This window comes from Numenius arquata, chromosome 8 (assembly GCF_964106895.1).
Source record: "Numenius arquata chromosome 8, bNumArq3.hap1.1, whole genome shotgun sequence".
In the NCBI taxonomy this organism is placed as follows: domain Eukaryota; kingdom Metazoa; phylum Chordata; class Aves; order Charadriiformes; family Scolopacidae; genus Numenius; species Numenius arquata.
In genome coordinates this window covers 1,458,456-1,473,729 of record NC_133583.1, presented here as the reverse complement: position 1 = coordinate 1,473,729, position 15,274 = coordinate 1,458,456, and positions in this window count along the sequence as shown.

Below are 15,274 nucleotides of genomic sequence, written 5' to 3'. Positions count from 1 at the left end.
AGCAGAAACAAGGCACAGATTTCATTGTTCTTGACCCATTATCAGGTTGTTGGTTTTTTTTTTTTCCAAATCTGCCACTTCAAAAACCGTGTGCTGTTTCACTCCAGGTATTTTAACAGCTCATTTTAGTCTTGCTGACATTGCTGTGTCACGGTTCATGTCTTTTCTGACATGAAGCTATCAAGTTCTTCCATTTACTCTTCCATTTTACCTCTGCTTACAAATGAGGTTTAGAGAAGCTCAAACCTTTCTGTGTTTAAGGTCTCTTCTATCTGAGTACCATTGCCCTTTGCATTTTACAATTGCTGACGTATGGTTATAGTCGGAAGACTGTGTATCCCTGTTAAATACTTGGAAGAATTACTATTTTAAATAAATACTAGAAAGTAAAAATTGTTAAAAATGCATCAATGTGACTTCCATAGAATATAAACTTCTGTAAAATGAAAATGTTTCAAAATATCCCAGTGTTTCTGTTCTCCCTCAGTACCCTTTGCCAGCTTGTCTTAAAAGTTAGACCAGAATTTGGCCTGTCTGTGATTTTTTTGGTGCTCATCATGTTTCTGATGTGTCACCCGCCCTTCCCTCCCTCTCCTTACACCAGCCAGGTCCGAGCATGAAGGAAATCGGGTGCCCAAAGGCTCTACCGGCGCATTCTCCAGGCAGCACAAAGAAACTGGAGGTGTCACTGTCTGCATTAATATCTCCTCATCCTTGTGTGCAGTCATCTGGAGCTTTTCATAAAATGCACATGTATTTTATTTTAAAATGTGACAGGAGCATGTTTTCCTGTCTCTTCCCCAATAAATATAGCTGGAAGGATGCGCAGAGGAGAGTTGTGCCCCCTCGCTGACTGATGCACCGTGACACAGGGTGTAGAGGAAATTCAACACTTTGTCACTTCGGCTGTTGACAACGTGAGTCACTGCGCAGAGGTCCCAACCGCTCGCGTCGAGGCGGATCCCGGCTCCTCTCCGCAGGGCGTTAGTCAGGCATCCCAACCTACGGCGGCAACCAGGGATACCAGCCGGGGGAAGAGCTGGCATAGTTTAGCAGGGTGCTCTGCATCAGTAAACATCATCTTTATTTTCTGAATGTCTGTACGAGGCGGTTGGATGAAATGACTCACACAGAATAAACCTGTGGTTGTGAATGGCCGCCCAAGCTATACATTTCCATTAAGGCTCAGCAGAGCTGAGCTGGGTCTCAGCCCTGGTCCATACGGGCCACCAGCCCTGGGTGGTGCAGAGGAGCTCAGCCATGGAGGTGAGTGCCCAACCCTGGCTCGTTTTCCCTTCCTCGCGGAGCCTTGCACTATTATTTTCTTTGTGATACCCCTGGGAACAACTTGGGTTTTTATTTTTGAGCTCTAGAGAAGCATTCTGTGACATGAGCAGAAAATTTGCACCTTGTGTGGCTCCAAAAACTTCAATTTCCTTTGCTGCCATCATGAACTGAGGACACGGAGGATCAAGAACACAAAGCAGTTTGGGGTAATTTGGGAGGAAAAGTGTTGTAGAACTACAATATCTTGTTATTGGGCAGTCAGTGTCAAAGCACTTATTCTTTGGATGCGCTGGGCAGCAGCTGGGTCACAGCCCAGCTCTTCCCTTGGTAGCATCAGGGTGAGTGCATCCCGCTGGTTGGAAGCCGTGCTGGGATGAAGGAGCTTTAATTTCTGGTGATGTACAGTTACACAGGGCTGGTCCTGGTGCTTGGGTAAGATCTCTGAAGCTGGATCCAGCCACGCTGATGGTCAGTTTCTATCTCATGGGCCACTTACGGAAAGGAGGAGCAAACCATATGAAATACTGCCAGGGGAAATATGAGGCAATGCCCAACTGCTGAGGCGTTGATGCTATTTCTTTCTTTTACATATATATCTCTATAAACCAGACTTCTGCTAAGATGAACTCTGAAGGAAGCAGATCTAGTATTTACAACTTAAAAGAGGCTGAGGTCCCCATTTCATATTTGGAAATGAAAGACAATATTTATTTGTTCTTTATCTTTGAGTTTTAAGCCTGTTTCCACACCAAAAAAGTGTGGGAGAAGAATAAGAGATAAAAACGTGTTTGAAATAGAGGCTATTTTTGAAGTTCTTACAATATTTTAAAGCTTTTCCCTACAGCTATTTATTCCATGCACTTAACGTCTGTTTTATGCTTTGATATATTTTGCAATTATTTTTCATCCTTAATTTGATTCTCCTTTAATAACATTGTTCAAAACAATGGTGGGTGACAAAGACAACTAGCATGCATCAGATAATCCCTGTCTGACCAAGATGAGTTGGTTTAATTACGTACATGTACATATTGTGCCATAGATCTACTTAAAGGTTTTACAATTTTAGGAGGCAATACTATGGGAAAATAACTTTTCAAAGGATTCAATAGGTTAGTTCAAATAGTCTTGCTTTTGCACAGCAGTGTATGGGTTTCCACTCACAAGGCAACGGTTTCCCATTCAATTAACAAGTGCAATATCAAGCCACTGTTTGGGAAAGAGCTCGGGATGCTGGATCCTTAAGCAAGGATGCTGTCGTGGGGGTATTTCCCTTAAAAATCCCAACGGGGGGATGAGATTGCTTGGTCCTACTGAAATCATCAGACGTGCCGTGCAAGAGAGGGCTGACCCCCCATTTTCATGCCACATTTCAAATTGTAAACTCTCTTGTTAAAGCAAAAATCATTTTGTTATGAATTATGAACATTATATGCATTGTCTTTTTTCCCATTTCTTCTTTCTTTTTTTCCCAGTTACGCGCATAGCCTGTTTTCTGGCAGTATTTGATTATCTTGTTTGTCTACGGCTGGCTTTGATTTCACTGCTGGTAAGGTTTCTCTGAGAATTAGATATTACTTAGATATACAAGCACTGCTCTAACCAGGCGGTTCTGCCTCTGACGAAGGAATGGGAACGTAATGGAGTTTTTCAGTGTTCTTTATTATAACTCTATTATATATTACTTATATGGTACCTAGCTGTGGGTAATATATTTCTTTTATTCCCTGGCAATTCTGAATTGCCTGGGGAAAAAATAAAGCTTTGTTTAAAACACAAATGATAAAAAAATTTTCATTTCATCCCAGAATCAACAAAGTATTCAATTTGACCCCGCACCAGATATTTCATTTTAGTTGCTAAGTAATTTACTATTTTTTAACATAGAATAACATTCAAAATGAAATATTTGACATGAAGTATTTTGATGAGAAATAAATATTACTTAAGCACTAAAAAATTATGACAACTCACTGAAATTGATGGATAGTTGTGAAGTGTTTAGACCAGCCTGGATTTGTGTTTTTTTTCAATGGGAAAAGTTTTTCAACAAACTTTTCTCCAGCTCAAGGTCAGCCCCTGCCACCTGCGTATTCCATGTTTTACATTCAGTCTGGCTTGTACAGATTTATGTTCTTAAGAGAAAAAAAAAAATTATCCTCGGTACCTGAACTTCCTAAAATGTAGTAAATAGTAACCCCTTGGAGCAGAGCCACTGGGTGCGGCCCCCGGAGGTGCCAGACGTGATTTCCACTGATGGCAGTGCAGTAGGTACCACTGCTACAGCTGTAGCCAAGGAGGGGTTGGAGATAATTGACAATCAGCTATATTATCAGTGTTATCTGGAGATAATTAACGATCAGCTATGTTATCTGTGCTGTCTGTGGGGTAACTGCGATGGATGTTAACCATCAGAAATACATGTATTGTGTTTGCATATGTTGAGAAAAAAATATACATTATCTCCATTCCCCTCCCCCCAACCACAGTTATTTCATTTGTCATCAAAACATTCCTATTTTTCCTTTTTTTTAATATTTTTTTTATTTTATGATAGGCTCTCTGGCTTTCTCTCTAGGTAGATTTAAACCTTATTTTCTCACTTTTCAGCTGAGCCTTCTCCCCATCATGATGCCAATGAACACCTTTGTGTGACTTCACCTATCACGAGAGCTCTGTTGCTGTCTCTCAGCTGCTCAAAATTAAAACAATCCATTTTTTGTTGGCTTTGGATCTCCGTACCACGTGCTAGCAAGGCCTGCTGTGGGGACGGGATGTCCAGTCTCGTCAACGCGCTGTTTCAAAAGAACCACCAGTAAAATTGCATCAACTTTTGCTCTTCTCTAGTCGTTAGGAGCTGGAAGGAGAGAAGAAGGAGGACAGAGATGAGCTGTGCCAGCCTCCAAGGATGTTTTGCCCAGGGATCTCCAGGCTGGAAGATGAGCTCTTCACCCACCATGGGCAGGTTTCCCTCAGGGACAACGTGCCCCTGAGCAGCCCCTTTACCTCTGCCCATGAGAGCACCTGATGACAGGTAAAATAGAGAATCTACTGCTTATCTGGTTAGTTCAGTGAGATCATTAGCTCCTACATAAGCGTTGTTACACTGTAATTTGTTGCTACATATTCTACATATTTTAGGCTACTTGATACCCTTTAAAAGGAATTAATATTCTTATTTTTTCAGTGCTTAGGTATTTTCATCTTTCTTTTCACATTGCCATTTATAACCATTTTTATTATTTAAAGCCCACCTCTGTGTGCTTTAATATAAGACTCTCATTTGATTTCATTTTATGTCTGTGATACAAATCTTTGATCTTTATTTTAGCCTTGTCTGAGATGCAACCACTTAGGAAAACACTAAAGATGTGTCCGATTTTCTGGGAAATTAAAACTGGGAATCAGGATTTTCATGGAATTCAGCATGAGGTAGTGCTCCTCCAGTTGAATTCTCACATTTTAAGAGTAAAAGTCAACAAAATGCCAGTACAGATCTTTTTTTTTTTTTCTTTTGGTGCTGTAAATTGCATTTTGATGATTCTCTGCTGCTGAAAGAGCGCTCCTCCAGCAGCGCCAGGAAAGCCTCCCTTGTTGCTTCTAGCAGGGATTGTCATGGTGATGCATTCTGTTGACCACATTTTCGAAACACAGATTGTTTCTAATTTTGTTTCCTTAATTTACTCCGGGTACTGTAATATCTCAGTTTCTTTCGCTCGCTCTCCAATTTTTTTGAGATTTTTATCATGAAAAACTATATATATATATGTAAAGATATATATATATAAGGATCTGCCCTCTCCCCTTCACATATTCAAAACCGATATTTTCTTGCCGGCTTGTCCGCATGTAGGTTTGTGCTGTGGCTGCAGCCCCCAAATTGCACCGTTCTTGGCATTCCCGGCGCTGCTGTCTCCAGTACCGGTACCCAAAGGGCATCTCTCCCTCTGCCCCTGGACAACAGCATCGCAGAGGACCCCGGAGTGCTCTTCTTGCAGGAGGGTGCTATTTTGCAGCTTTGATAAAAGATGTCCTTCAGAGACTGGATGGCTCAGATGCAGATATCTCAGATGCAGAAGAATGGGGAAAACCCAAGGGGGCATGGAGTGCGGGGCTCGTTACCGTCACGCAGGCATAGCCTTTCTGTGGCTAATTGTGCCTCTCTGGGAAGAGGCCAAGCAATGGGCTGAAGAGCGCCGGGTCCTCAGGAAGGCTGGCAAGCTTTTAACTGAGCTAACAGGCTCTGCGAAGAAATTAAATTTGGCAGTGAAAGTGCAGTACTTAGGTTAGTCTCAAGTAGTCTTGAGATATAAAAACGTTTCTGTGGGAGTTCTTGGCTGAGTGTAAAGGCTGAGGGATGAGTCCAGCAGCTTGCAGCGTGGAGTGGTGCCACTTTATTTGTCTCATGGTTGTGTTGATGGTTTTAAGGGGAAAGGTTGGCTTAAATTCACGTCTAAGCATTTACTGTGCTTTCGTGCAAGGACCGGAGGCAGGTTTTCCTCTGGTACTGGTATGTTTTGAGCTGACAAGGCAGCCCAGGAGCTCCTGCTGTTCCCATGTATGAGGTGGGAATAGGGTCTTATATGCAAAGTGAAAATAAGTATTAAAAAAGCACAACTGCTGTTGATACTTCTGCATTCCTCCAGAGACCCTGAGCTGCCACAAGCCCCGTTCAGCCCCAGACCTCCAGGATGGAGCATTTCCCCTCTGGTCCTGATGGGGCAGAGGTTTTTCCAGGCACTGTGTCCCCAGGCACAGCACTCTCCTCCTAGCCAGACACCCCCAGGGACCTGCCTGGGACACACTCCAGAGGTTCAGGCAGCTTTGATGTGGCTGCTGAACGTACTTCTGCTCAGAGGTCGTCGTCTTCTTGGGGGGATTCATTGCTCTTTACTGAAAAGGTTTTATTTTTTAGAAGTAATTAAGTATGTTTTGGGTCAAAGAGGGAGAAGGACAGCTTCTGTAATGCCTGGGAGGTGACATCTTCTGGCTTGAGGACCACAGCCTGTGCACGCACGGCTGTGTAACTGCTAATGCGCAGTGCAACAACCCCAGGGGAGAAATGGAGACTGTTGTCCCCTGGGCACTTTACAGTTGTCCCCTGGACACTTTGCAGCTGTGGAAGTGGGAGATCGGGATGTAAATTCTGCAGCAAAACAGGCAGAGGAGGAGAAATCCTGTGAATCCCAGCCTCCCTCATCTCCAGACAGTCCTAAACTCCAAAACATGCTATATTTTTTTAAAAGGATAGGTAAATTAGATCATCCAGACCTCAGGAAAGAGGTTGCAGGTGTGATGATGGAGGGCAGTGAGCTGGCATGAGATGCCGGTACCCAGCCCTGGGGATGGCAATCAGGCAGAGGAGCCCCTGGGAGCGAGGGGCAATTTGGGCAGCTTCCCATGGGCTCCGATCTGGTTTTTAACATCCGTGACTTGACACAGCTGATGGAGGGACATGTGGGTTCCAGCCACAGACAGAAACAGTAAAACACCTTGGACAGCATTTATGGATATTGCTCAGAAAAAAAACAGCTTTATTTCTGGAGATAAATTGTTATTTTTCTCTTCCTGATCTCCAAAAGTGAAGCTGTCTGGTGTGAGATTTTCCAATAATAAACCCAAGTATATTTTGCATGTGGTTTCTTCTGTCGGGCAAAAAAATATAAATTGAAGTTGAGGAATGCTGTTTGTTTTGACACAGTTTCATGGAGGCCATTCCAAAGGCAAGAAAATCCTTCAAGATGAAGAGGAAGGTGATGAAAACCATTGGGTCCTTCTTCCCACATGTGTCCTTGCTCAGAGATCCACAGAAGAAAGGGAAAAGGCTGAGGTCCACCTGCACGCCGGGTAAGTGCCACACTTTGGTTTTAACATAAATATTTTCTATATTTAAAGAGAAATCAAAGATTATGTGGGGGCAGTAAGGCTTGAAAGGCATCTCAGTAGAAACTCAGCTCTGAACCGTTGTCCCAAGGGTGAGGAACAAGCACAGGGCACGAGGAGTGAGGCTCCAGGATATGGAGGGAAACACGTTTGATTTATAAATGTTGATTTATAAGAGGTGCCAATTTCTTCTACTTTATGCAAATTTCGCCAAGTTTAAAAAGAAAAAAAAAAAGTTATGAAAAGGACACTTTGGCATCAGCTTGAAAGGAATGTAAATGAATATATGCTTAATGCGCAGCCCTGCTTGCCAGCAGAGACAAGTCTGGAGGAGCTGTGTTTCCCACCGAAATCCTAGGGTGACAGCGGCGCTGACACAAAGTCTCGCAATTTTATGCTATTGCAAGGAACAAAGTGGTCTAGTTGTGGGGATCTAATGGTTCCCTGGCTACATTTTCTACTTTTCACATCCCAGTGAATGCCGTGCCTTTATGTAAGACCACATAAAATGTAGAGGAGAAAAAGAAATTATGCAAACGACCCCGGGGATGTCAGCATCCATGTTAAGAGCATAAGTGCTTTGAAATAAGTCAATGTACAGTTAGTACCAAGCGATGCCAACAGTCTCTATCGATGATGAAGTAACTGTGTGTGCTTGTGCAGAAAAAGATGAAATTCCAGCTCGCTTGTGTACAGCGAGAGGAGGTAGGACCGGGCGCCTGGCTGCCATGGTAACGAGGCAAAGCACGTGGTGTATAAATATCTGAACATCACGGCCCTCACTTTCTTCTGGGATGTGCTGCTCACAACTTTGTAACGACCTCAGTCGAAAACTAGGCTGGATGCCAGCGTTTCTCATCACACACGCAAAAAAGGATGTTCCTCTGGCAGCTAACATTTGTAAAGCGAGTTAATGGCGGAGCTTTGCTCATTAAAGAGGAGAGGTAAAAAATGCACAGAGAGGATTTGCCTCTAATTTATGATTAGCCACAATCTTCTATTATCTTTGATCACCACCACCAAATATTTAAAAACACCTTTAAATCAGATATTGTTAATGATGGGTGATTATATCCCAGGATCCCTGCCCGGGGTCCTTCCACAGCCGTGCCCAGATGTGCCCAGATATGCCCCACAGAGCCCCAGTGCCCCTCGCTGTCCCTGCTGGGGACCTTTAGAAAGGGGGGATTTAGAGAGCCGGCGAGTGGAGGCAGAGCGTGGGGTGGGGGATGACGAGGGGGTGTCGCTGACACATCTCCGGGGACAAATCCCAGCTGTGGCAGAGGAAAACGTGAGTCACCGCAGCCCTGAGAGCCGCAACACCAACCAGTGACCCCCTGATCCCATCGGTGTCAGGCCGAGGGGACGTCTCTGACTATGACAAATTCAGAGAAAATTAAATTCCTTTAAGTGTTGGATTTTGAACTGGCTGCTCCTTTCTCCATACTTCACTGCTGACAGCTGCTAGCTAAATATTAGGTACTCATTTAAAACCTGATTTATGAACATTTTTTTTTGTGTGTGATTAAAATAATTCTGAATTAAAATTCCTTATATTTGGCATGCGTTTGGACAATTTGTGGACATGAAAACTTTTTTAGCAGCAATGACTTTTAAAATAAAAATAACATTGAAATTATCGAACACTTGGATAATTGTCATTATTTTGTACACCTAGATCTTCCTCTGATCTCATATCCCGTCCTTGTTCAAGAAAAAGTTTTACATATATTCTTTTTTTTTTTTTTTTATGATGAAATGAATGTATTTTGCTGAAGAATGTTAAACATGGTGGAGCATGAGAGCTTTGTGGCTAAATGTAACCAGTCACGTCAACAAAACCCCTGCCGTGGTGTTAGTTATATTCTTCATTCAGTGTGAGAGTATGTTTAGATTTTGTGTTAGGCCCTTGAAAAAAATGGCTTTATAGTGAGTCTTAGCACATACAGAAAGTCATTTGGAATTGATCCTCCCAAGATTTAATCCTCCGCTCTGGCACGCCATCAAGGCCAGGGAAATCTCAGCCTCCTTTCAGCCTATTTTCACACCTTCTTCAGATCAGAGTCAAGGGAAGCAATCTAAGCAAACCCAGATTGCCTTGAAAGTAATGGCTTTTCCCATCTCCAAATTCTCCAAAATCTATTTATAAAGTTTTTTCTAAATTTAGTCTGAAGCTATTTGCAAGAAAGAAGAGATGTTTTAGGTATCTATTGCAGATACTGAAGAAGGAAGATTTTTACGTATTCAGATTTTACATCTATATTGTATTTTATTTGGATAATTGCTTTTCTCTGCGGTGTCCTAGAAAATGTGCCCTACCTTCTGCTTGGTCCTTGTTTCATGGTTTGGATTTTCATGTCTGTATTCACATTGTGAGGGAATTGATGGAAAAACCTGTTTATTTTAATTGCTTAAAGAGAATCAATATAAGGCTTATGAGGAGATATTTAGCACTAGTTGTCTCCTGCAAGGTTCAGGGATCTTTTTTATTTGATAGATGTTTCCATTACTCAGTAAAAAAAAATTCCATGTTTGAGACATAACTATGCAGAAGTGTGAAGAACTAATTCACACTCTGATAAAATAGTTATGCAAATGAGATGGGGAGGGATCATTTATCTGAAAGATTACTTGGGAATAGCATCAATCACCAGCATCAGATAATGAAGCCCGATAGCTGCATAGGAAAAAGCGATCTTCTGGCCCCTAATATTTGAATACAGAGAAGGGGATTTACCAGCTTCCTGTGGGGATTTTACGTCTACTATAAATAGATGTCACAAATATTATTTTGCGGTGAGATTTGCCATTGTGCAGCATGGGCAAATTATTGGCTTTGCTAGCAAAGCTCACTGTTCTGTAAAGGTCAGAACAACAAGAAAATCAGAAATGTTGCACTTAATTTAAAGTAGTATAAATATGAACAGTATTTTTAAAACATAACATAATATGTGGAATATGCAATAGGTAAGTTAGTAACTGTGAGACTTCTACAAATTTATACAGGTGCATTGAAAAAGTTAAGTATATTTTGTAAGAAAATTTTATTTGGAGAACATAAAAAGGTGCTCCAGGTCTATGGAAATGACTTTGTAGGTGAAATTGCTCTCTGTTTTCTGATATGTCCATGCTCTTTGTCCTGATGTCTTTTCTCCTGGACACATGGTGCTGCTCCCAAGTCACAGTACCCTGAGCTCGTCCCCTTTGGTGCTCCCCTGGGACCCTTCCTCACTTGCCATGGGAGACTGGGAGAGGAGACTTTACTGGTGGTCTCTAATTATTACCCAGACTCACCAATTGCAAGGTAGAAACAGACTCTTTCCTGGACTCCACAGCACAGAAAGTGATGCCAACAGCAGTGATTCCAGCCAGCCAAGAGAAGCTTTTCCAGTTCCCTCCATTACCCCCGACTGAAGGAGCTCACAGGGGGTAGAATATCCTCTGTAAGAACACAGCGGGAATGAGATACAATATAAACACACATTAAACAGTATTTTAATGAGATGCCAGTAGAAACAAAATGTAATTCCCAACATAAAGAAGTCTATAAGGATGGCGGTGTATTTATCCTCTCAGTTCACTCAGTGCTTGTGTGGCTGTGACAGAAGATGATCGGGAAACAGGAGAAGAAGGAAGCCCTGGGAGCTGTGAGAGCAGGTCGTCACAGAAAGGCACTGCTGGGTTAACCTGACTCGATTTGCAAACTGGAGAGGACCCCAGTGAAGGTTAAAATGTAAAATTACAGCCAAGAAAGAGGGCACCTGGGGACATCAGTTTGAGATGCGTGTGCAGCCTGTCTGGGGGTGGTTTTCCCCATCCTTCAGACCTGGAGCTGCATCTTCACAGCCACGAGCTGGCGATGGGTGAGGGACCAGGGAGATGTAATGTGGTGGCCTCCAGCAAGGCAGTGTCACCCCATTGCTGCTGTGGCTGAGGTTATTTCCCTGCCATGGGGTATCTCAGGAACTGCAGAGCAAACTACGGAGGAAGAGGGAAATAAGATTCAAATTGCCAAGGAAATCTGAAAAACCTAATTTAAATGGTAAATCCCCTGCAAATGATGTCCCTTTTTCAGCATTCCTGGGACACGGGAGCTGCCTTCCTGCATGGAAGCTCTGATTTTTAGTGAGCATGCTTTGGAGAGAAGAGTTTTCAATAATGATTGTCTAGGGAGAATGTGCAGGTAGAGAAGCTCATTTAGACACATTTGTGCATGTATATATATGTATATATTGCTCTGTGTGTATATATATATATGTACACACACACACAGAGCAATTTGAGACTGAGCCTTGATCATGTGGAGAACTTTTCCATAGTTAAAGTGTGTTACTCTGGGCCATCCTGCGACAGCAAAAGCAAGAATGCTGTTGTTATCCTGTCAGCTACAATCATTAAGAAATCTGTAAATTTTCATCTTTTTTAATTTTAATAGCAGTCCAGGCATCAACAACTGCTTGAGACTACAAACCCCAGCATTTCTTTAAGCAAAGGGGACAGATATATAGGTACAGACTTGTAGTCATTATTTGTGCAGACCCTTAAAAACGATGATGAAGATTGGTAGAAGGCAGAGTAAATGAACAAAACCCGAGCTCATCTAAGATGTTGATGAAATCTCTGGTGTTTAACATGTTTGCACTGTGGTGCTGCCAATCCAGGCCAAGTGAGCACGTCCTTCAGACTTCCACACCTCACTGAACAGAAATTGGATGGAAAAGGCCCGGGGTCTGAACCTCTTTTTGCTTTAGTCCATCCATCTTTTCCCAAAAAGACAAAGCAAAACTTTATTAATTTTTTTCATGGCAAGGGTAGAAGTCTTGAGATGCTGGTGAGGTCCAAGACGCCTTTTCCCTTCGGATGGGGGGGAAGGCGTCCTCCTCCAGCTGCAGGTTCTGTGCTGTTTCCATGGCTGTTAGGAAATACACTCACGTAGGTGAAGTATTTGAGTATCTCACATACATAAACATCAAGGGATGGGCAATAATTCACAACAAAATATGTTGAATAGATGGAATATGCAATAAAGACACAGCCGATACATGCGACATCTTATTCAGTAATTCATTAAACATCTGCCCTAGAGCAACACTGCCATGTATCCTTCATGTAGACTTAAACACGAGATTAGATTAGATTGCAGTTCTCTATTATTTTTAAGCAAAGAAAACGTAATTTCATATTATTATAGCAAAATAATTGGTTTAATTAGTTAAACCTTTCCAACTGTACAGAGAAGGAAATTGCATGATTTTTCATTTCATAGTATGCCATGTTGTTACAATAGTCTGAGCGCTGAGAACAGACTCCTCCGAGATTGTTCTTTTGATTTCAATGCAAAAATATTTTTTCATGTCACAAACCCTGCTCTGAAGAGTGAGTCTCCGTAGCAAGTAGTTGTGCTGGATCCGATTTACACTGCAGGCTGCTTCTTATGTAGAAGAAGGAAGATGATATAAGTTGGAAGTAATAGGACAAAGTGTGGACTGAAAGAAGATTGTGTTTTGTACTCGGAGGGTATTTAGCACCTTGAACCTGCGAGAACTAATGAGTTTGTTTCTGTTCGTGCATCTGCTGCAAAATTATCATCTGACTTTTGACTGGGAGATGCTGTAACAATGATCATGCAGTAAAAAGCACAGAGGTATTTGACCTTTAGGACCCCGTAATACGTTGTAGCCGGGCTAACGAGAGGGCTAAGAAAAATGTTCCTTTGTAGGTTGGGAGAATTTGTCCTGAGATCTGAGAGACTTGCATGGGAGGCCTACAATAGCCTCTTTTTTTTTCCACTATATAAATAGATTCCAAGATGGAGTTTTTAAAATTATAGGCCGACATACTTTCTTCTTTTATTTTATTTTTTTTTTAAGGTAGATGAAGTTTAACATTTGAGCTTTTAGGTATCTTGCAGAATTTGGGCTTTAATTTTTAAGTGAAATTGTGATAGCACATCTGGAAAAACATGTCATTGGGTTGGAAGGCACCTTAAAGACCATCCAGTTCCACCCCCCCTGCCCTGGGTAGGGATACCTCCCACCAGACCAGGGTTCTCCAAGCCCTGTCCTTGCGTTATTTAAGCACTACCAATGCCCTGAACACTCGCTCAGAAGACGCAACCCTCTCTTGTCTCCTACCCCCATGTCCCTGTTCCAGCCCTGATGTGGTCTCCACCAGCAGCCCTCCTCCGGACACAGGTTTCCTCAACAGGAGCTGGAATCCCCGAGTAGTGATGAGCATCATGGGGTGAATTAAACATATCGACTTCAGCAATAACGCTTGGAAAAGGGTCGTTTTGGCATTTTGCTTGGCACAGCCACCTCATGCCCACAAACCAAGAAAAGTTCTCCCTCTTCCTTTCTCTTTCCTTCACCCCAACACATTTCTTTCCTGTGCCTGGGGGTCTCTGCTATGGTCATGCTTCTTACTGAGGTGCTGCTTCCCATGTTCTCTTTAAGGTGATAATAGCAGGTAATCTACAGCAGCATAAGACTTCCTATGAGCCGGTACCTTGGCATTTAATCTCAGATCCTGACACGTTTGTACAGTCCCCGCTGAAGCCTGGGATGCTGGACACCATCCTACGGCACAATCCGGTATGGTTTTTCCTACGGTTGTGGTTTTGGTTGTCTGGTTTCCTGATCCTCTGCTCGCCCCCTGAAGTTCCTCCAGCATCAATCTATCACAGGTTTCCTTACAGAACACGGACCCAAACCAGTCATTTGGAATCGCAACGTGAGGCTAATTTAAATGAAATCCTTGCGAACAGGCAAGAAAGCGAGAGACATTGCCTCTGCTTTAAGCTTAACCAACAATAAACTGGTAAAGCTCTCCTAATTTATATGATGTCAAAGTGTGCGGAGTATTCCCCACATGAGCCTCATAAAGGTAATTTTGAGGAAGGTAAGTTGTTCATCAAGTGTTGTCAGAGAGAAGGGAAAAAAAAAATGTTCTTTCAGCATCGTTTTGTGGGATTCTTGCAGGGAAATAGAAATGTGTGCGTGAAAATGGAAATTCTACCCCAAATGATAAAAAACCTGGCTGAAATGGAGGTACTGGTTTGAAACGTCTTTCTTGTTGGTCTCATGCTGGGAGTGGGGAGGGACATGTGGGGAGCTGGGGGGCGTGCAGGGGGCTGGGGAGTACCCTGCCTGCACATTGGGACACTCTGGAAGGAATTCTGCTGCTCTCCTTTTGGGGGTTGGTTATTTAATATATTGCTTTGAGGTTAAAATATATTTTCCTAACTATTTTTGTCAAGGAATGAAGGAATTTCACATAGCAAAGATTTACTTCATGAAGAAATTGTCCAACCAAAGGGTGACATCACATTATGACCGTAAACCACAGTATTTATGTAAAGCTTTGCATGCTCCATTGGTTCAGCACCCTTCTTGGGCAAACATGGATTTTATGTATGTTTTATACGCAAGAAAAATGGCAAAGAGCAGGAGAGAATTTTGCAGGTGGCCATTGAGAAAGTCCATGGCAGTACCGTGATTAAAACCCAAAGCCAATTGCCTCCTGCCCAACCACCGGGCTCTGCTGCCAGCCCCATCCCGGTCAGAGCACCCCCGGGACTGGGGGAGCACTGGAAATACACCTTTTAGGGCTTATTGATAACTTTCTTTTCTTCAGTTCCATTATTTATGGCAAACAGTGTACTCTGCTGTAAAACCCAACGTAAAAACAAAGGTAGGACATGGCCCGGCTTAAGATGCTTTGCAAACGCAGATGAGGTAAGAAAAGCTGTAAAAGCTTTTGGGGCCTCTTGGTTTTTCCCCTTTGAATCCATCTGTCGTAAAAATCTCAAAGGAGGTAAGACGTACCGCAAACCCGGAGGTAAAGCTACTGTGCATTTTGGTGCTGTTATTTGTGAAGTCTCGGATATAGTAGCCATAAACCCGGGTGGTGTAGTCATCCTGGAAGAAACGAGTTTTTTACCAGCTTGTATATTGAATGTGGCGTTTGATAAACACTCCCAGAGGGCTGGGGAAATGCCGAAATGCAGCCCAAGGGGTCAGGTGCTGCGCTCGAGGAGACAAAGAACCAAAATACCGCCCATTTTAGGAAGAGAGAGTCTACCCAAAGTACAGTAGGGAAATCA